The 21,047-nt window shown below is 42.6% G+C and overlaps 1 long non-coding RNA gene across 1 annotated transcript; it reads left to right on the plus strand.

Moving 5' to 3' along the window:
* Positions 1-299: 299 nt before the first annotated feature.
* Positions 300-20,419, plus strand: LOC122466417. Its single transcript, XR_006291865.1, has 3 exons — positions 300-671; positions 1,748-1,817; positions 20,041-20,419. It is a non-coding gene; the product is annotated as an uncharacterized LOC122466417 (long non-coding RNA).
* The last annotated feature ends 628 nt before the right edge of the window (positions 20,420-21,047 follow it).

Raw genomic sequence — 21,047 nt, forward strand, 5'->3', positions numbered from 1 at the left:
AGCCCAGCCCTAGACAGTTAACTCCTGCTTAGCTTTACACACCCTGACTTCAGTGCTTACAGTTAAGCACATGTGTTAGTCTTTGCAAGTTTGAGGCCTAAAAAACAGGATGTTCTGGGAGACCCAGAAGAAAGAAAAGGAAGACTTGTGGCACCTTAGAGACTAACCAATTTATTTGAGCATGAGCTTTCGTGAGCTACAGCTCACTTCATCGGATGCATACTGTGAAAATCGCAGAAGACATTATATACACAGACACCATGAAACAATACCTCCTCCCACCCCACTCTCCTGAAAGAATCATTTAAAGGATTATCATCCTCATTTGTCATAAACTCCCAGTTTATGAGAGCTGGAGAAGTGAACTTTTCTTTTTAAAATGATCCAAAGGGCCTTTGTTTGTATCAGTGTAGGAAATCTCACCCAGTGGTTCAGATAAGTTAGTGAAGGAAGGAGAATTAACAAAATATTGGTAGGTGTGTCCAACTAGGGGTGAGATTTTTGTATCAGTGTATGGAGTGCTGGCATGAGCTCCGGCTGAGCTGTCTTCGTCACTCTCTTCTGATCATGGGAAATGGGGCCCCCTGAAAAAGGAGCCTCAGGAAGAGCTCTGAGCCAATGGACCATTTTCTCTCAATTGTACAGTATAGACTGGGAAAAGGAGAGCTACAGTAAGCGGGGGATGGGAAGGTATCATGTGGCAGCTACTCTTTTATTTGTCCTCTTGCCTGGTGATGTCAGTGCCTCACAGGTGCAAGGGGTTGCTTTACGGTGGCAGTGGAGAGGAAAAGGATTTGAGGAGAGGCATTCCCTGAGGCTGGGGAGAAGGACTGTGGGAGGAGCTCTTCTGCTGTCTTTAGCATAAACTTATTTGCTGTGCCCCCTTTTCACTCTCACTTACTTTAACCTTTACTCACACTTCCATATTCAAAGATGAGTGCAGCAGTGGGGCACATTACAGAACACCATGGGCTTCATTTGACTCATGGCTGCACTTTAGTCACCTCTGGCCTAAAGTGTTATATGCCAAGCACATGAGGATAACCCTGAGTCCTAAGGCTGCTAGAATATATATTTGCATCAATGACAGGAAATAGAAGGCATAAGCAGAAAGGTTTAGTGCTGGCCTGTGTCAAACAGCACCAAAGTATAGGCAGATTTTGCTCCCCATTCAGACATTTACAGACATTCCTATTGCTGGCATGGGATAGCCTCAGAGTTGACTGTATATGCTGGCTAAAATGCTGGGGAAGAGAATTAGAACTCTCTCTACTCTTCCAAATGGGAACTGATGAAGGAAGAAAAGAAGAAAAGATAGCAGGAAAAGAGCTCAGTATAAATTTCAAACCCAATATTGACAGGGATGAGGATTCTCTGGTAAATATTAGAAAAAATGATGCAATTTGGTAACATTTTTAATGCCATGGGGATCGTGGCAGCTGCAATTTGTCTCCTTTATACATTTCTCTTTCTAATTTTCTGTCCTAGGTCAGGTGAGTCATGCTTCCCTATAATTTCTGCCAGTTCCAAGAATTAACTGGCCTTTTGGTCATCAATATTTCTTGTTTGTGGCTGACAAGAGAGACTGCTTTCTGTAAGAAGGAGTTTCTACCTCTGCCTTCTCTTCGGCCTTCCTTTTCTTTTAAACTTTCCTTTCCTCCCAAGACGTAGTGTCATGTATTGTTAATTATTACTTGCATCTTTCCCATGAGATATAGCATCTTTTCCTCTCTGCTCCCCACCTTAGAAATTCATCAGAGAGTTTGCAGGAAGTGGACCACTTGCAGATGATACTGTTCTAAGGGAAAAATGGACTGGTGAGTTCCCTTAAAATATTTTATTTGCGGGGGTAAGCAGTAGAAGGTAAATCAGGGCATTGAGACTAAGGGCTTGTCTACATAGTAGAGTAATGCACTCTAGGAGGGTGTGATTTCTAAAGCACACTAATGTGTTGTGTATTAATTGGTCCATAGACCCTGGTGGAGTATACTAAAAGTTCCCTAGTTCAGTGGTTCTCTACCAGGTGTTCAGGGACCCCTGGGGGGCCACAAGCAGGTTTCAGCTGGGCTGCCAAGCAGGGCCAGCGTTAGACTTGCTGGGGCCCAGGGTAGAAAGCTGAAGCCCCACTGCATGAAGCCCAGAAGCCGAAGCCTGAGCAATGTAGTTTCACTGGGGCCCCTGTGTGGCATGGGGACCCAGGCAATTGCCTGGCTTGCTACCCCCTAACCCCAACCCTAACTTTTATATGCAGGAAATCAATTATTGTTGAGTTTTTATAGCATGTTAGGGTGGGGGCGCTCAGAAAGAAAAAGGTGGAGAACCCCTGCCCTAGTTCACTTTATTGTAGTATTGTTTCAAACAGCACTATGTTAAAACGCACCAGCAGGGACTACACTGACCAATTAACGTGCAACACTTTAGTGTGCTTTAGAAATCACATGCCCATAGAGCGCATTGTCCCAACATGTAGACAGGCAATGATATTTGGGTCAGTGGTGGGGAGGGGCTCATTCTAGATGTTCCGGAGGAGTAGGAGATAAACTGTTAGGGTAGGGAAGGCAAGGATTAAATCAGAAAAAGGAGATGTAAACATTTTCTGGAAAGTAAGAGGGCATATTGGTGTACTGTACATAAGATGGGCTGGGAGCAGCACCCCTAGAAATAAACAGAGGTAAGTCCTATCCATGAAATTCAGATCTGAACTTCTGTTCAAGGGGGTTTAGTCCATCTATAATTATAAACTAGGTTAGGGAGAAGGTAGAGGTGTTTAGGTTAGGGGATGAGAGAGAAATAGCTGGTGCATTAGGCAGGAACAGAGACACTTACAAGTTAACATTTATAGCTCTAAAAAGAGACCTTATTCAAGGGATTGGAAGAAAAATGATGCGTATATGGTAGATTTCCGAAGCAGTGCAACTGATGCAACTACAGTCAGGCACAGGAATTAGAATGTCACTATCAGCTGCCTCATTTTCGCATACTACAGATTAAAAATTAGTGTAAATGGAGAAAAGCAATTTTGCTATAAAAGTTATTCTGTAATAGGGGATCCAAAATCTAGTTTCACTTTTTCAGGGTGTTGTTAGTAACAAACATAACATATACAAATGATCAAATCTCTGATAAAATCTCTAAAAAGCAGATTAATTTTTCTTGAGCTAGTGTCTTTTTGTAGCAGGTATTTAATTGATAGACAGCTTTGTAAGTGACGTATTGGAGCATGAGCTTTCCTGGGTGAATACCCACTTCGTCAGATTTCACCCACCAAAGCTTATGCTCCAATACGTCTGTCAGTCTATAAGGTGCCACAGGACTCTTTGCCACTTTTACAGATCCAGACTAACACGGCTACCCCTCTGATACTTGAGCTTTGTAAGTGATGATTTTATAATTCCAGCTATTTATCTTTTGAAACAGTTCTACTGAACATTACCTGTATTGTATTATTTATAGGGCTGTCGATTAATCACAGTTAACTCACGCAATTAACACAAAAAAATTAATCGCAATTAATTGCACTGTTAATAGAGTACCAACTGAAATTTATTAAATATTTTGGATGTTTTTCTACATATATCTATTTCAATTACAACACAGAATACAAAGTGTATAGTGCTCACTTGATGTTATTTTTTATTACAAATATTTGCACTGTAAAAATGATAAACAAAAGAAATAATATTTTTCAATTCACCTCATACAAGTACTCTAGTGCAATCTCTTTATCATGAAAGTGAAAATTACAAATGTAGGTTTGTTTGTACACTCAAAAACAAAACAATGTAAAACTTTAGAGCCTGCAAGTCCACTCAGTCCTACTTCTTGTTCAGCCAATCGCTAAGAGAAATAAGTTTGTTTACATTTACGGGAGATAATGCTTCCCACTTCTTAATTACAATGTCACCTGAAAGTGAGAACAGGCATTCAAATGACACTGTTGTAGCTGGCATTGCAAGATATTTACGTGCCAGATGTGCTAAAGATTCATATGCCTCTTCATGCTCCGGCCATCGTTCCAGAGGACATGCTTTCATGCTGATGACGCTTGTTAAAAAAATAATGCATAAATTAAATTTGTGACTGAACTCCTTGGGGGAGAATTGTATGTCTCCTGCTCTGTTTTACCCCAATTCTGCCATATATTTCATGTTTTAGCAGTCTTGGAAGATGACCCAGCACATGTTGTTTGTTTTAAGAACACTTTCACTGCAAATTTGACAAAATGCAAAGAAGATACCAATGTGAAATTTCTAAAGATAGCTACAGCAGTCAACCCAAGATTTAAGAATCTAAAGTGCCTTCCAAAATCTGAGAGGGATGAGGTGTGGAGTATGCTTTCAGAAGTCTTAAAAGAGCAACACTCTGATGTGGAAACTACAAAACCCGAACCACCAAAAAAGAAAATCAATCTTCTGCTGGTGGCATCTGACTCATGTTCATGAAAATGAACATGCGTCGGTCTACACTGCTTTGGATGGTTCTCAAGAAGAACTCGTCATCAGCATGGACACATGTCCCCTGGAATGGTGGTTGAAGCATGAAGCGACATATGAATCTTTAGTGTATCTAGCGTGTAAATATCTTGTGACACTAGCTACAACAGTGTCATGCAAATGCCTTTTATCACTTTCAGGTAACACTGTAAACAAGAAGCAGGCAGCATCATCTTCTGCAAATGTAAACAAACTTGTTTGTCTGAAAAACAGCAGGGAGCACCTTGAAGAAATGAGTTTTTAACCCACAAAAGCTTATGCCCAAACAAATCTGTTAGTCTTTAAGGTGCCACCGGACTCCCTGTTGTTTTGGTGGATACAGACTAACATGGCTATCCCCTGCTACTTGTTTGAGCGATTGGCTGAACAAGAAGTAGGACTGATTGGACTTGTAGGCTCTAAAGTTTTACATTGTTTTATTTTTGAATGCAGGTTTTTTTTGTACATAATTCTACATTTGTAAGTTCAACTTTCATGATAAAGAGATTGCACTACAGTACTTGTATTAGGTGAATTGAAAAATACTATTTATTTATTTTTGATTACAAATATTTGCACTGTAAAAAACAAAGTGAGCACTGTACACTTTGTATTCTGTGTTGTAATTGAAATTAATATATTTGAAAATGTAGAAAACATCCAAAAATATTTAAATAAATGGTATTCTATTATTGTTTAACAGCGCGATTAATTTTTTTAATTGCTTGACTGCCCTAATTATTAATTTCATCAATTGTTAAATAAATAAATGAAACTATATGAAATTAATCCCTCTGCATGAGAGTAAGTCTATGGCTACTTTTGCAGGATCAGCATCTCTGGTCCTGTTCCTACAAGCTCCTCCATGTGGTGGATCTCTGACTCCACTGAACTCTGTTCAAGTCAATGCAGTCCCACAAGGGCATAGAGAGAGATCAGTTCACACAGAGCAAGTTGAAGGAGTGGGGCCTAAGCTTGTAATGATTTCTGAAGAAACAGTACATTTGAGAAAAACATTTAAATCTTGACACTGCCCTTTTTAACAATTATCAACCTAATTTCCAATATCAATTCCAATTATATATTTTCTCCTCTTGCCTTATTCTCTCAGCTGGAGCACTTTATATTTTTGTTCAATGGCATGGAAGTCTACTAGTGAAACACCATAAATCTTAGTTTATTAGTGCCATCATTTATTTTTTTTTTTTAAATTGAGTTTCTTACACTTCACATTGAGAGTAATAAAGAGGGTTAGGAATGATGACTGGAATGAGTTAATGTATTAAATATGTTCCATCCAAATCAAGAAAATATAGCATAGGAAACAATTTTGTATTGGAAGGGAGATGTGTTAAATGATTAATGATCTTTTCCATCTCCAACTTCTATGGTTCATTCTGATTCTGAGTTAATACATTGTGGTCAGTCATCTTGGTAGTAGTGTTATTTGGTGATGTACGGGTGCCAAGGCGCTAATTCACATCTCTTTCATAATAGTTTCATAATTTGAAAGCTTAATTCTCATAGATTTGAAGACTAAGGGAAGACTTTGGTAGGAGATATGTTTTTGCTGCTGAGTTATTGTTGGCTGTTGCTAATATATTGAATGGGGAGTGTAGAAGTTTATAGAATTAATTTATATTTGTATATTTGATTAAGTGTTTAAAAAAACAACCAGGGATAAGTGTGCCATTCCAGTGGATCTGTAAATCTAAACAAAATAACTAATAATGAAAAAGTATCTTGGGTAAAATTTTCAAAAGTGACTTAAGCACTCCTCCAGTATAAGAACGTCTCTTTTGATTTAGCTTATGTCTCCTGAGAAGGGGTTAAACAAGCTAAATCAAAAAAGTCACTTATACTGGAATAAGAGTGTCCATGTGTTGTTGTTGTTTTACCAGTATTACTATATCTGTATAACTGGTGAACTTTCCTGAGTAGACAGGGCATTAGGCTCCTAAGTCGGTTAGGTGCTTCTGAAAATGTTACCGCAATCTAACTCACATTGAAGTCAATGGAAAGACTTCCATTAACTTCAGTGGGAATTGAAGCAGTTCCTAACAGAACTGATGAGGCCCTGAAGGGAAGATATTATAGGAGGATTGCCTTTTCCATTCAGGGACCCAGCCTTTTACCTGTCTCTGCATAAGTGAAAGTATCAAAAACCCGATTGTGCTAAAAGACATAAAAATGATGTTTTTAATGTGAATTTAGAATACTTGTAAGTTAACCCTTCCAAGAGTGTCCCTGTTACATTTTTAGGACAGTAAGAAGGCTGAGGCCATGTCTAGACTAGGAAAATAAGTTGTGTTGTAAAACATGGTGTAGGCGGAAGTTCAGGATTAAGTTAACCATAAACAGCTACCACATTTTGAAATGAGACTTGCTACACTGGGTGCAAAATCCTATCTAAAATCATGTTAGTTGGAACATGTTAGCTAATATATTTTAAAACATGACCTATTTCTGAATGTAGGCTTGAGTAAAGCTCAGCAGTGCTGAAATGTGAATGAGGCAAAGAGACACATACTGCTGTAAATGAGCCACAACACAACAACTTTCTGTACCAAAATATAACTCATTCCTGAACATTAAGTTACAAATTGTTTAAAATGTCTTCTGTGCACCTGAGGCACCCTCATCAAAGTTAGACAACATCTAATGCAGAAGTTCTCAAACTGGGGTATGCGCCCCCTTGGGAGGCGTGGAAAGTATTCTGGGGTGGGAAGCCGCTCTGCCTTCAGAGCTGGGCACCCAGCCAGCAGTCACTGCTCTCCACTCTGCCTTTAGAACTGGGTGGCCGTGTGGCGGGAGCGCGGGTGGTATAAACTGCTACAGACACAAAGAAGGGGAGCAGGGGGACACAATCAAATAAGCTTGAGAACCACTGGTCTAATGAGTAGAAAACATTGCTGGTTGGGTGACTGCACTTGATTATTTCAAAGAAAGGGAGAAGTGTGTGTGCATATATTCAGGAAAGTGGGGGCTATGAGTATTTGCTTTGCTTGCCCTCACTCCTTGTTTTTTCCTTTAGATGTCAGGATACCCCATCCTGGTTGTCACTATTTTATAAGATACCATGCTGAGTTTCCTTAGAAAACAATGCCAGTCATTGTTTTGCCAGTTCATTTTAACATTGAATTGTTACTAACAATTAAATTTCTCTTCCTCTTCCCACCAGCATACCGTGTTTGTTTGTTTAATCAGTCGGTTAATTGATAATATAAGAATAGCAAGATATCTACCTGTAGGGAGCCAGGGTGGCTCCCCTCCGAACCAGAGGGTAAAGAGCCACCCTCTCAGCCTGAGTGGGCGGGGCCAGACCAAGCTTCTGCCAATCCCCGGAAGGGGAAGGGTGGGACAGGAAGTAAAAGGGCGGGGCCCTCTGCCCAGTGAGGAGAGCACCAAGAGAGGGAGACAGACACAGGCTGCCGGCTGCTCCCTCACAATCCTGCTGCTGACCCAGGCGAAGCCCTGGGCAAGGAGGAGCCTGACCGGGAGGAAGGCCTGTGGCAACCAGGACTGTCAGCCGCTGAATACCCTGAGGACCTGGAGGGGCCTGACTGCAGCCCGGGCCAGCGTGAGTCCGATACAGAGGGGGAGCGGGAGTGGCCCGCAGCGGAATACCCGGACGAGATGGAGGGACCTGAGAGACCGGGTACGAAGTGGCCCAGGGGTCGAACTGCACCGTGGGGTGGGTGTGTTTGGTTAGCGGGCGCAGACGGCCCCGCTGACCCAGCGGCGGGACTTTCGCCTCCCGCCACTGTCAGGGCCCTGGGCTGGAACGCAGTGGAGTTGGGTGGGCCTGTGTTCCCCTACCCCGGCCAACCTGCCCGAGGGGCGCGCCACTGACTCGTGCCGGCGCTCCCCTGCCCGAGGGGCGCGCCACTGACTCGTGCCGGCGCTCCCCTGCCCGAGGGGCGCGCCACTGACTCGTGCCGGCGCTCCCCTGCCCGAGGGGCGCGCCACTGACTCGTGCCGGCGCTCCCCTGCCCGAGGGGCGCGCTACTGACTCGTGCCGGCGCTCCCCTGCCCGAGGGGCGCGCTACTGACTCGTGCCGGCGCTCCCCTGCCCGAGGGGCGCGCTACTGACTCCGGCTGGCACACCTTCACCGCTAATTCCCCAATGCCCAGAAGGTGTGGCGGAGGCCGGCCAGTGAGACCATAGCTCTCCATCGCCCCTAGGGGCTCGGAGGATCGACTGAAACCTGTCACACTACCCAATATAGAAAAACCACAGTATAAATCTTATCTTAAAGAATAGCCAATCTACCCATGTATGCAGCCAGCCAACATCAAACAACTCTGGCACAAAGGCAAACATGGCAGGTAAGCGCCACAGCATCTGAAGGGATGCCACATGTGAAAGGGAGAGCAGACGGAAGAGACAAAAAACATGCATGGGGGGCCCCAAGAATGAGACAGCCAAAACAAATGGTACTTGCAGTGTTCCATAAAGGTAATCAACAAAGCATCCTGGCAAGCCTCCTCCAGGATGACCTTTGACTGTGAAAGTCCCTCTTCAGACCAGTTGTTACTGAATCTAAGTACAAGCAGGTTTCAGAGTAGCAGCCGTGTTAGTCTGTATCCGCAAAAAGAAAAGGAGTACTTGTGGCACCTTAGAGACTAACAGTTCCAGTCAACTGCAGGCAGGAACATGGAATAACAACAGGTGATTGATCAAGTACTTAGGGTTTAAAAGGCCTGATTATATATATATTTATATATTAATACTAAAATTATAAAATACTAAAATTATAAAATTATTGAATTATATTATTTGGCATATGGACAGTAACTGTGTCAGATATAATTGACTCCCGCACTGCCACAGAATGTAGTAATAGCTATATAGCTTGCACGTGACTAGGGAAATACCTAATCCGACAGAAGGTTTACTAAACTTTTAAGCTTATTGTGAAGCTAGGAGAATCTACAGTAGAGAGAATTTCCTGTAAGTACATTAAGAGTTTCCCACCATTTAGAGCTCAATCCTTTATGGTGCTGAGCAACCTCCATTCTCACTGCAGTCAATGGAAGTTGAGGATGCTCAACGCTCAATGTGTGTCTTATTTTGGGAGAACCCTATTTGCAATTGTAGGAATAATCGATTAGTTACCAATATTTTAAAGTTAGATTCAATCTTGTTGACACACAAGAAAAGGACTTTTTACTGATTTGACAGATTAGAGAGATTTAGTATGGGACATAGGTTAAAAAAAAGGAGAAAGACTATCCATAGCTTACTCCTTGCATTCCTAGAATTTAGGCTGTAATTCTATTTGATACTAGCCACTCCTCAAAGATGATCATAGAATTATCTAGGAGTTAGATTTGTGAAACGATGATCTGGCACTTGTCTGTTCAAACATATTATTGATATAGTATCATATAATTAACTCACACAAATATAGTTATGTAGAATACAAAGTTTTTTTTCCTGTGATTGCACAATATTTAGCAAGATATCTCTGCTACATACATGAAATATGGATGTGCCTGGATCTCATTCTTTCACAGCTCATAGGGCAATGGTCTGCTTTAAGTTCTTTTGTATGTTAAATGGCCAACACTTGACGTAGTAACAAAGACTATTTTTACATCATGTCCTGTCTCTGTCTGCTAGACATGAACAAAATGGACAGAGCAGTGAGTCACCTATTATGTATTGCAAGGTCTATGTGCCTAACTTCAGGAAAACACATGAAACCTCTGCACTGCTTCTGCCTGCCACACCTTAGAAACCTGGCATATCGCATTTGCTTTGACTTAAACAAACTCTGAGGCCAGGTAAAAACTCTTTCCCAATGTGAAGAAATTTGGGAGCATCAGCTTTTGAACAACCACAAGTATAACCATTGTGCCTCAGCAAAGGGCTGTATTTTCCCCAAAACACAGCCAGTCATGCCGTTTGAAGCCACTGCCCCCACTTTAAAAGTGAGCTGTAGCACTGTGGTTCTAAAAATTGTAAGGCAGCATTTGTTGCTATTCGTGGTTCATGAGCCTGTGGCCAGGGATGGTAGTTTGTGTTATTAGCTGGTGCACAAGAGACTGTCTGTATACACTCACACAAACACTTTGTAACATTTAACACTCCTAGCCTCAACACATCTCAATATCCCAGCACATCTAAGAGGTGCGTATGTTGATTGACGAGTGCAAAGAGTGGTGTGGTTGTTATTGCAGAATAGCTATTTTTTAAAATCAATAATCCATACTCACAAAATGGTCCCATCAACGCCATGTCCAAATAATAGCATTTCAAGTGTTAAGACTGATTGACAGAGGTAATTGGTGGTGAGTTACAGAGCCCTTAACAAATATGTCACATATTGGGCGTAATCCAGCTCAGGTAATGCTGAAAGCTGTGTCGTGACCTGTGTAAAATCAGCCAGTGGTCCCCATTCAGTTTCTAGTGGACCTTTGTTGAAAGTTTTAGGAGAAATGAGAGCTGGAATAGGCATGGGCATTAAGCTACCCTCTCACCCTTAGAAGTGATCACTCCACATCCAGGTTGAATCATATGAGCCAGGGGGCAGTGTAGGGAAGCTTGCACTGCTGCTGCTCCTGCTGTATCTGTTTATGGATAAAAAACTTCAATCTCTGTTGTTCTGCGCAGCCCCTTTCAGTACATTCACTTTTTTAAAAAAGAACACAAGCTCTAAATCAGGTTGGCCAACTCACCTGTTAACTCCCACTGCTTCTCTGTTTGGGCAATTGGATGTGTGTATGAATGAGCCCTCTGAATTCAAGTTGCCCCAAGTGTATGAATGCAAAATTTGTTTAACAATTTATTCTGAATTTGTTTGATCTTTTAATAGGATTTTTCTAGAAGCAAAGTTTTGGGCACTAAAATCATAACTACCTACTGGGTATAGAGTTTGTTGGAATTATTTTTCTCCTCTGTGGAAAATTTTGACTTTTCAGCAAAAAATTGGAAACTGAAATCTTTTGATTTGAAAAAGATCTCCGGAGTCAGATTGCTGGATTTTCCTCTTATTTACACTGATTTTATATCCGTGTAATTCCAGTGACTTCAGTGGAGTAACTGCTGATTTTCCCCAGTATCAGTGAGGAAAATCAGGTCCTAAATATGTAGTGAAAAGAAAGAAAGAATACCACCACATCTTCAAAAAAAAATCATAATAATAACAGAATGTGGTGCTTCTGAATGGCATTAAAACCAGACTCTGCTTGAGTGTGGCTAAAAACATGCCCAATCATGAATGATGCCGAGGCGCGAGTAAAGATGTATTGATGTGATAAGGAATTACATAAGTTATAGTTGTTGTTAACAGTTTTAAACAGATACAAATGCCAAAGTTGTTAGAGAAAAATACTTTCCATCAGTAATATTATATTGTAAATGTCAGGGCGAGTTTAAAGATTCAGTAAAGGTTTATTTTACTTGATATTGTTCTTTTACACTGTAGTAATGAAGTAGTTTTGTTTAGATCCTCAGTTGCAAGGAGCAGCTCTCACTCAGTGTAGGTGTATAGGGAATGAAAGACACACCTGGGGATAGCTGGAGTTTGTAACTGTCTGGCCAGTATAATACATACCTTATTATGCCATGTCTGGGAGTTCTGCCAGCTCTATGCCCTTTGGGATTTATTGTATGACAGAGGTTCTCAATATAAGTGCTGCAAATAGGTGTCAGGGGATCCCAACCATCCTACTTTTCCTATATTGCTAAACAAGAGTCGGCTTCTGGCAGGATCCCAGCTAGATGGGACTTGCTTTTCATGTTAAGTGTGAAAGTATACAGTACACAGTGTAGTTTATATCTAATATTCTTTACTTTGCAGCTAGGAAAACATTTTCTAGTGACTGTTCTTATTTTGGAGGGGTTTTTTTATCCTACACATTAAAAAAAAAAAAATTAAAATCTTGCAAAAGTCCCCACAATATGAAGTGCATCTACACATTCTTTAAAGGACATATATCACCATACAAATACCAAGGGCAACATTTAAACAAAAAAAAAAAAAAGCCTCTAATTTTTGCTTGCGTCAAATTTTGGATGATCAACTTTGACACACAAGATGTTTCCCAAAATCAGAGCACACTTTTGAAAATATTAGCCGTAGCGACCACTCATGCTCCTAGTGAAGTCAATGGAAGTGTTGTAATTGATTTATTGGATTAAATGGGAGCTAGATTGACACCGAAAGCATCCGTTTCTACTAAAGATCTACTAAAGAGCTGTACTGAAGTTTTATTTATAAATATGTTTTTATAAGAAACACCTTTCCGGTCTAGCAATTAAAATGTGCTGTATTTAGTAAAATGACTTAACCAGGATAACTTGTTTTTGGTAGTTCTATTGGGCTGTGTTCCTGGCACCAGAATGTTGCCTAGGAATGAATTAAACATACTGCACTATTTAGGAATAGTTTGTTGAAGGAAAACTGCAAATCAGGAACAAATTGAAAATCCTCACTCAAGTAGTGCTTATTCAAGTATAGGATAGGAATAGGGCCCTAAGTTTTTCTCTTCTGTACATTATATATTATACCCTAATACATAGTTTTGATTTGCCATTTTAAATACTTCAGTATCAACAAATGCTGTTTTAGATAATTTAAAATATTAGCAATTAAAACTTAAAGAAAATCTCACCTTCACTAACCATCAGATGGGTTGTTTCTCAAAAGCCAGCCAAGAATTACATGTAGCTGGCTAAAATCCACTCTGATCAGCGCAGTGGAAAATAGGTAAGACAAATGAAAGAACAGACTAGCAATATTGATAATAAAGTATGTTCTCCAGCTCATATGGATTTGGAATCTCAGGTGAAAGTAGAAATGGTTAGAAAGGATAACAGTTACATAGTGAATTAGTTCTTTGGTACATGTGATGACTTGATGGCTTGTTCATAAATCTGCTATGCACTATGTAGTTTCGGTGTGATCCAGGTTTCTACAGAACCCATGTTTTTTCTGTGGCTCACTGAAATGCCATTTCACTGCCATTTGCTCCACTAAACCCTGAACTACTTTCTCTCCAGCCATGTTGGATATGATATACAGGAGATACAGGGTGGCTGAGAGGTTGCAAGAAAGCTGAAAGGCTGAGAGAAGAACAAAGTGATCTTTCAAACCCATCTTATTTGCTCAGGCTTCACACGGGGTCATATGTGCTTAAAGTCTAACAAAGCCACAAGATTCTTATAACCTGTGCTACGCAGTATTTGGATGGAAATAAAAATCCATCTGTTTTGGAGTTAAAAGCCAAAGATAAAATAGAACCTCTTCAAGTATAATATTTCTATAAATCCCTTGCAGCTGTGGGCCCTGTTATATATGAGAAATAAACCAGGGTTTTAGAAGGAAAAAGCATCAGATTCCAGCAAAAGGTAGAAAAATTAGCCTGATGTACACATGTACCATTTGTGAGCATGGAGTGGGGAAACTTGGATGCAGAGCATTTTGCTGAGAGGAGACTGTGTTTTTTGAAAGAACCAAGAGTATTGAATATAAACAGCCTTCTTGAAGCTGTTTATGTCATTATAGTTAAGTATTGATTGTTTGTGTTGGCACCTACATTAGGGACTGCTTGGCTGGCTTATTTATTGGGCAAGGATGTTGTTGTGGTCAGTCAGGGCTGTCTTCATATTTTCTCTGAAGACACTCACAGTGAAATGGAGGCAAACAAGATTTGAAAAGTTGGACACCGTTTTTAGGAGCTAATCAAATGTGCATGATTGTGATGGGGTTCTTAAAAAACTACTAAAATGTCAATAACAAGCACTTGCATGGCATCTTTCATGCACTGATTCTCACACCACCTCTGTGAGGGAGATAAATATTATTCTCTCCATTTTACTAATGGTGAAACTGTGGCACAGAAAGGTGGAATGACTTGCCCAGGCTTACATAACAAATTAGGGGCAATGCCAGGAACAGAAATCTTGTCACTGAGTCGTTTGCCCTCCTTAAATGATGACTTTGCCTCTTGAGAAGCATCTAACAAGAGGGTGACAATAGAAATCTATGGGCTTGGCTACACTTGCGAGTTAGAGCACATTAAAGCAGCCCTGGGCGCCCTAACTCACGACACGTCCACAGTGGCAAGGCACGTAGAGCACCTGGACTCTGCAACTGGAGCGCTCCTGGTAATCCACCTCCACGAGAAGCATAAAACTTGCTGCACCCCAGCTGGAACGCTGCGGTGCCAGTGTGGACACCCTGGTCTGTTAATGTGCTCTGATCCACCTCCAGAAGTGTCCCACAATGCCTGTTCTAGGCACTGTGGTCATCACTTTGAACTCTACTGCCCTGCCCTCAGATGACCAACAGTCTGACCGGCCCTTTACATTCTCTGGGAATTTTGAAAATCCCCTTACTGTTTGCTCAGCCAAGCGTAGAGTGCTCTCAGTGCATCTTTCCAGGTGACCACGCCTCCACGCGCCAGGCGATCCCCAAAATGGAGCAATGGTGAGGTGCTGGACCTCCTCAGTGTTTGGGGGGAGGAAGCTGTCCAGGCCCATCTGCACTCCAGCTGTAGGAATTACGATACCTTTGGGCAGATATCAAGGGACATGATGGAAAGGGGCCATGACTGGTATGCACTGCAGTGCAGGGTTAAAGTGAAGGAGCTGCGGAATGTGTACCGCAAAGCTCGGGAGGCAAACCGCTGCTCCGGTGCTGCCCCTGTGACCTGCCGTTTTCTACAAAGAGCTGGACGCGATACTTGGGGGCAACCCCACCTCTACTCCGAGGACCATCATGAACACCTCACAGGCCAGTTCAACAAGACAGGAGGAGGAGGAAAGCGGGAGCGAGGGTGCTGAGGAGGAGGGGGACAGCCCGGCATTCCTAGATGCATGCAGCCAGGAGCAGTTTTCAAGCCAGGAGGAACGTAGCCAGTCACAGCGGATGGTGCTTGGGGAAGAACAAACACCAGAGGAGGTGCCCGGTAAGCGGCTTTTATTTTGGGAAGGAAGTTGTTCGGTGCTGGCTCTTGGGGCAAGGAGAGTTAGGGCTACATGCATGCCTACATGCGGAATAGGGCGTTGATGTGCTCTCTCACGTCACGGTAATCGGCTTCAGTGATCTCTTCAAAGGTCTCATGCAGCAGCTGGGCAATCTGCTTGTGCAGGTTCCTTGGCAGAGCTACTGTGCTCCTTGTCCCAGTCAGGCTAACATGTCTGCACCACTGTGCCGTGACGTGCGGGGGGACCACTGCTCCACACAGGCAAGCTGCACAAGGGCCAGGGCGGAAGTGCGTTGTAGTAGAAGACCCTCCCTTGCTTCCCAGGTCACCCTCAGCAGCGAGATATCTTCCAGGATGAACTCATCCTGTGGAAAATGTGAGGACAGTGTTCAGTATAGGGACCCCCTGCAGCTGTTGGCTCTTCCCAAGGCACAGAACCCCAGAGGACAATACAGCCGTGAAACAATCAGTCCCGCTTGCCCCTGTGTTTACTCACCATTTTGGGGCTCCTGTGAGTTATGTGTGCTCGCTTTGGGACAGGCAATTTCTGCTATTGTGTACACTGTGCTTGTCTTTAAGTGCGGCCGAATCATTGCTCTGTCTGGTGTGAACAATGCTGCCTCTCTTAAGTGTTGCATTTTGGCTTTACAGATGCAACCTTGAGATCCCAGCCATCCTTGTTATCAATGGCCGAAAGACTGCAAAGAATCAGGAAGCGTCCGCAAAGAACCAAAGAAGACATGCTGCATGAAGTCATAATGAGAATCTAAAAGTGCAGGAGTGGCAGGAAAGTGAAAGGAGGGTCCGCCAGCAGAATGCGGATCGCCGGCACCAAAGCATGGAGCGGCTGCTAAGCATTACTGAGCGCCAAGCGGACTCGATACAGGCTCTCGTAGCAATGCAGGTGGAGCACTTCTGTGCCCGCACCCTCCCTGCAGCCCTTGTCCCAAAACTCTTTCCCATGTGCCCCCATGTCACCGCCAACCCACTTTCCCCAACATCCGGATTCTTACCACCACCAGCCGCCTCCAACACCTGTAGCTTCACCACCCAGCCCTGCAAACTACGACCCTTACCCTGTGCACTCAACCTCCATCACCATGCATTTTAGCCAGCCTGAAATGCAGCACTCATTGCATGGCATTCCAGACAGGAAGGCTGAGTATGATAACAGGACATACGCAAATCTGTGATTGACCCATTGCCCACCCCACCCCTTCCCTCATCCCACACAGCACAGATGTGTCATGCCCTTTCTGTTTCCCAAGCAGCTGTGTTTCTTTTTAATAAATGAATTTTTTGACTTTGAAAACATTCTTTATTATTGCATTAAGTAAAAGATACCATAGCCCAGGAAAGCAACAGGCACTGCAAGTCAGTGCATCATACGTAGCAAACACAGATTCCTCCTAGCATTGGAACCACTGCACTTCACTCCCGTGCAGGGCACCAATTATTACTGGTGGCTTTCAGCCTCAAATTACTTCCTCAAGGCATCCCTAATCCTCACAGCCCCACGCTGGGCCCCCCAATAGCCCTGCTCTCTGGCTGTTCAAATTCAGCTTTTAGGTGTTGAACCTCTGAGGTCCATGCCTGTGTGAATCTTTCACCCTTCCCTTCACAGATGTCACAGCACGCGGATAACCGTGGGGATGTTGTCATCGGCCAGGTCCAGCTTCCCATACAGACAGCACCAGTGGCCCTTTAAATGGCCAAAAGCACACTCCGCAGTCATTCTGCACCGACTCAGCCTGTTGTTGAACCGCTCCTTGCTGCTGTCAAGGCTCCCTGTGTAGGGTTTCATGAGCCACAGCATTAAAGGGTAAGTGGGGTCTCCAAGGATCACAATGGGCATTTCAACTTCCCCTACGGTGATCTTCTGGTCTGGGAAGAAAGTGCCAGCTTGCAGCTTCCTGAACAAGCCTGTGTTCCAGAAAATGTGTGCATCATGCACCTTTCTGGACCAGCCTGTGTTAATGTATATGAAATGCCCATGGTGATCCACAAATGCCTGGAGAACCATTGAGAAATAAATACCCCTTCCGATTTATGTACTCGGAGGCTAGGTGGTCTGGTGCCAGTATTGGAATATGCGTCCCATCTATCGCCCCTCCGCAGTTAGGGAAACCCATTTGTGCAAAGCCAGCCACAATGTCACGCACGTTGCCCAGAGTCATGATTCTTCTGAGCAGGATGGGATTCATGGCCCTGCAGAGTTGCATCAACACGATTCCAACGGTCGACTTTCCCACTCCAAACTGGTTAGCGACCGATCGGCAGCTGTCTGGAGTTGCCAGCTTCCAGATTGCAATAGCCACCCGCTTCTCCACTGTCAGGGCAGCTCTCAATCTCGTGTCCTTGCGCTGCAGGGTGCGAGCTCCTCACACAGTCCCATGAAAGTGGCTTTTCTCATCCGAAAGTTCTGCAGGCACTGCTCGTCATACCAGACTTGCATGACGATGAGATCCCACCACTCAGTGCTTGTTTCCTGAGCCCAAAAGCAGCGTTCCACTGTGGTGAGCATGTCCGTGAATGCCACAAGCCATCTCGTGTCGTAAGCATTATGCAAGTTGACATCCTCATCGGACTCCTCGCTGTCAGTATGTAGCTTAAGGAGTAACTCGACTGCCATTCGTGACGTGCTGGCGAGACCCATCAGCATATTTCTCAGCACTTCAGGATCCATTCCCGCAGACCAAAAGGGAAGACAGAGCGTGCAGTACAAAAAAAGTTGAAATATGGCGCCAAATGTGGACAGAAGCACAGGAATTGCTGGGATGCGAAGCGATGCATCACGGGGCATTGGGACAGGAACCAGAATGCCCCGCACGTCCCCGCACCCTTCCCATAAGCCACAGTGCCAGAATGGGAAGAGGTGCTCTGTGGGATAGCTACCCATAATGCACTGCTCCCAATGCCACTGCAAGTGCCACAAATGTGGCCACGCCAGTGCGCTTGCAGCTGACAGTGTGAACACACGGCAGCGCTTTCCCTGATGTAGTCTCCGAGGGCTGGTTTAACTAACAGTGCTCTACATCTGCAAGTGTAGCCATGCCCTATATGTTGCTCAGGCCTCATCCACTTTCTCCTTTATCAGTGTAATAGACTGAGTGAGTCTGTATCTATATATACTGTTGGTCCTTATGTATGAGCTCTGGGTCAGTGCACCCACACTTCCTGACACAAAGTTAAAATGTTGCATGAGTTTTTCAGCCATGAATAAAGATTTTCTTTTCCTGCTTTTGGAGGATATTTCAATATATTTTACTGGTGTCTATAAAAGTGTTCCTATTACAAGCTGGCAGATGTTTTGAGGAGCATTTACATGCTGTAAAATATGCACACTTATGTTATATAAATAACAACAACTGGATCTGGATAGAATCATTGGAGATGTGCTCACCCACTCAACAAACTGAAAGGAGAAAATGTGGCGTATGGAACTGGCAGGAGGAATTACACAATGTCATCTATTACTGCAATACTCCTGAGAACTCATTTTATGCTAAATTGCAGGAGGGAGATAGTAGGCCAGTAGTAATGTATTCTGTTGTCTTCTCCACTATGGTTGACACCCTTTCATGCATCTCATCTTCCTGACTTGTCTTTATGTTCATACTTTTAGAGAGAGAGAGAGACTTGCAATAGCTGATTTTCAGACAAACTTGGCAGTTTTAAGTTTTCCTTTATAAATCCCAAATGAGCTTAATCGATATCAAAGACTATGCAACTTGAAACATTTCATTTTTAAATAAAGTCTTGTATTGCTAAGAATTCAAAATTGCCCAACTGTTGCATAGGATGGGATTTTCAAAAATTGCTAGGGGATTGAATAGCATAAGTCCCACTGAGAGTTAATGGCATTTATACACCACTTAGGCTCTTGAAAATCCCATTCCTGTGTGTATGCATTTACCTCCCCTGTCTCATATATTGATCAAATCAATTCAAATGTCAAAAAACAAAAATTTCTCTGGACTGAGACAAATACTGTATCAATGCTCTGAATGAATGTTCATAACAAGCTAGCTCCCCAATCCTTTCTCAAAAACTGGGGTTTAAAATTGAAACACTAATAAGGCTTCAGAGTAGCAGCTGTGTTAGTCTGTATTCGCAAAAAGAAAAGGAGTACTTGTGGCACCTTAGAGACTAACCAATTTATTTGAGCATAAGTTTTCATGAGCTGTAGCTCACTTCAAAGCTTATGCTCAAATAAATTTGTTAGTGTCTAAGGTGCCACAAGTACTCCTTTTCTTTTTAATAAGTCTTCAGTAGAGTTGTGCTCTCAGTCATCGCTACAATTGATAGAACAAAACAGGCCACTCCCAGTTTAGGAATGTATAGTGATAATAGCACCATCTAGTGGGCACTGGGACCTACTGAATCTGATATCATTTGAACTTTATCACTCACTTCCTGTTTACCAGAGTACAACCTGATGTTCTTGTTTTCAGTTGAAGAGGTTGTATGCCTGAAAGTTTATCTGGAGGGAAATAATGTAAGTAGGAAGCTCCAGGCAGTTGTGGGATTAACTCAGATTCTACATTAATAGGCACTATAGAAATACCTAAAATAGATTTATTTAATATAGGGATTTCTCCTTCTAATGTTGCACTGTGTTCCCTTCCAGACTTCAGACCATTGTGGACACCATCACCCAACAGTAAGCTCCTTTGTTTTTGAGACGAACCCTCTCCGGTGGCCTGGTCTTGGATTTACTGCACTAATCTTGAAAGTGAAATGAAAAGTACTGAAAAGGCTTCAGAGTTGACCTACCTTTCCAATTATCAATATTCAAAGTTCTTCCTACTTATCCCATGTCTCTGCATTGAGTGAAAAGAGTAACTTTATTCAGGATGAGATTAAAATCTATGCATTTATAAAATATTCATTTTCCTCTATTAGGCAGTAGATATAAAGCACAATGTGAAAACACAATAATAGCCTTGCTTGAGGCAAACACACATCACATATCCATCAGCTATTCTAACTTTTGGAAACGAATAGTCTAATTAGTTGACAGAGTTGGGGGATAAAATCCTGATTTCATTGAAGTCAATAGGAGTTTTGCCATTGACTTAAATGGAGCCGGCATTTCATCCAGGATATTTACAGAAGGAACACAGCATGACTAAATACCACAGTATTTCCAGCCATGGGAAAAGTCCAGTCATCTTGAAATATTCATCTAATTCAAGCCATTTTTATCACTCCTCTTTCTCAGAAAAGGCTTTGTGACTAAAATAGGTTACTGGTTATTTAAGGGTGGTAGAATAACATGATGACATCTATGATTTTCTCAGCTGCCTATAGCTGATATCTCAGTTTGACTTATTACACTAGTCTACAGATTCTTGTGCATTTCATCAAGTCAAAGATCTCTTTATTAAATATTTTTAGATTTAAATCATGTCGGATGGTGAGTACTGCCCATGAGGTGCTGGACACCCCCAGCTCCCAATGAATGAAATGGGAATTGAACTCAGTGGGATTTGAGGATGTCCAGTACCTCATAGGAGCTGTTGGGTACCTCACAGATTCTTAAACTGTCCCTTTTTTATATTGTGACTTGTTTTTTGTTTTGCTGTCTTCCTCTTCAGATGACCTAAATCTCTCGTATTATGGGTGTGTCTTTCT

The sequence above is a fragment of the Chelonia mydas genome, chromosome 6 (assembly GCF_015237465.2).
Source record: "Chelonia mydas isolate rCheMyd1 chromosome 6, rCheMyd1.pri.v2, whole genome shotgun sequence".
In the NCBI taxonomy this organism is placed as follows: domain Eukaryota; kingdom Metazoa; phylum Chordata; order Testudines; family Cheloniidae; genus Chelonia; species Chelonia mydas.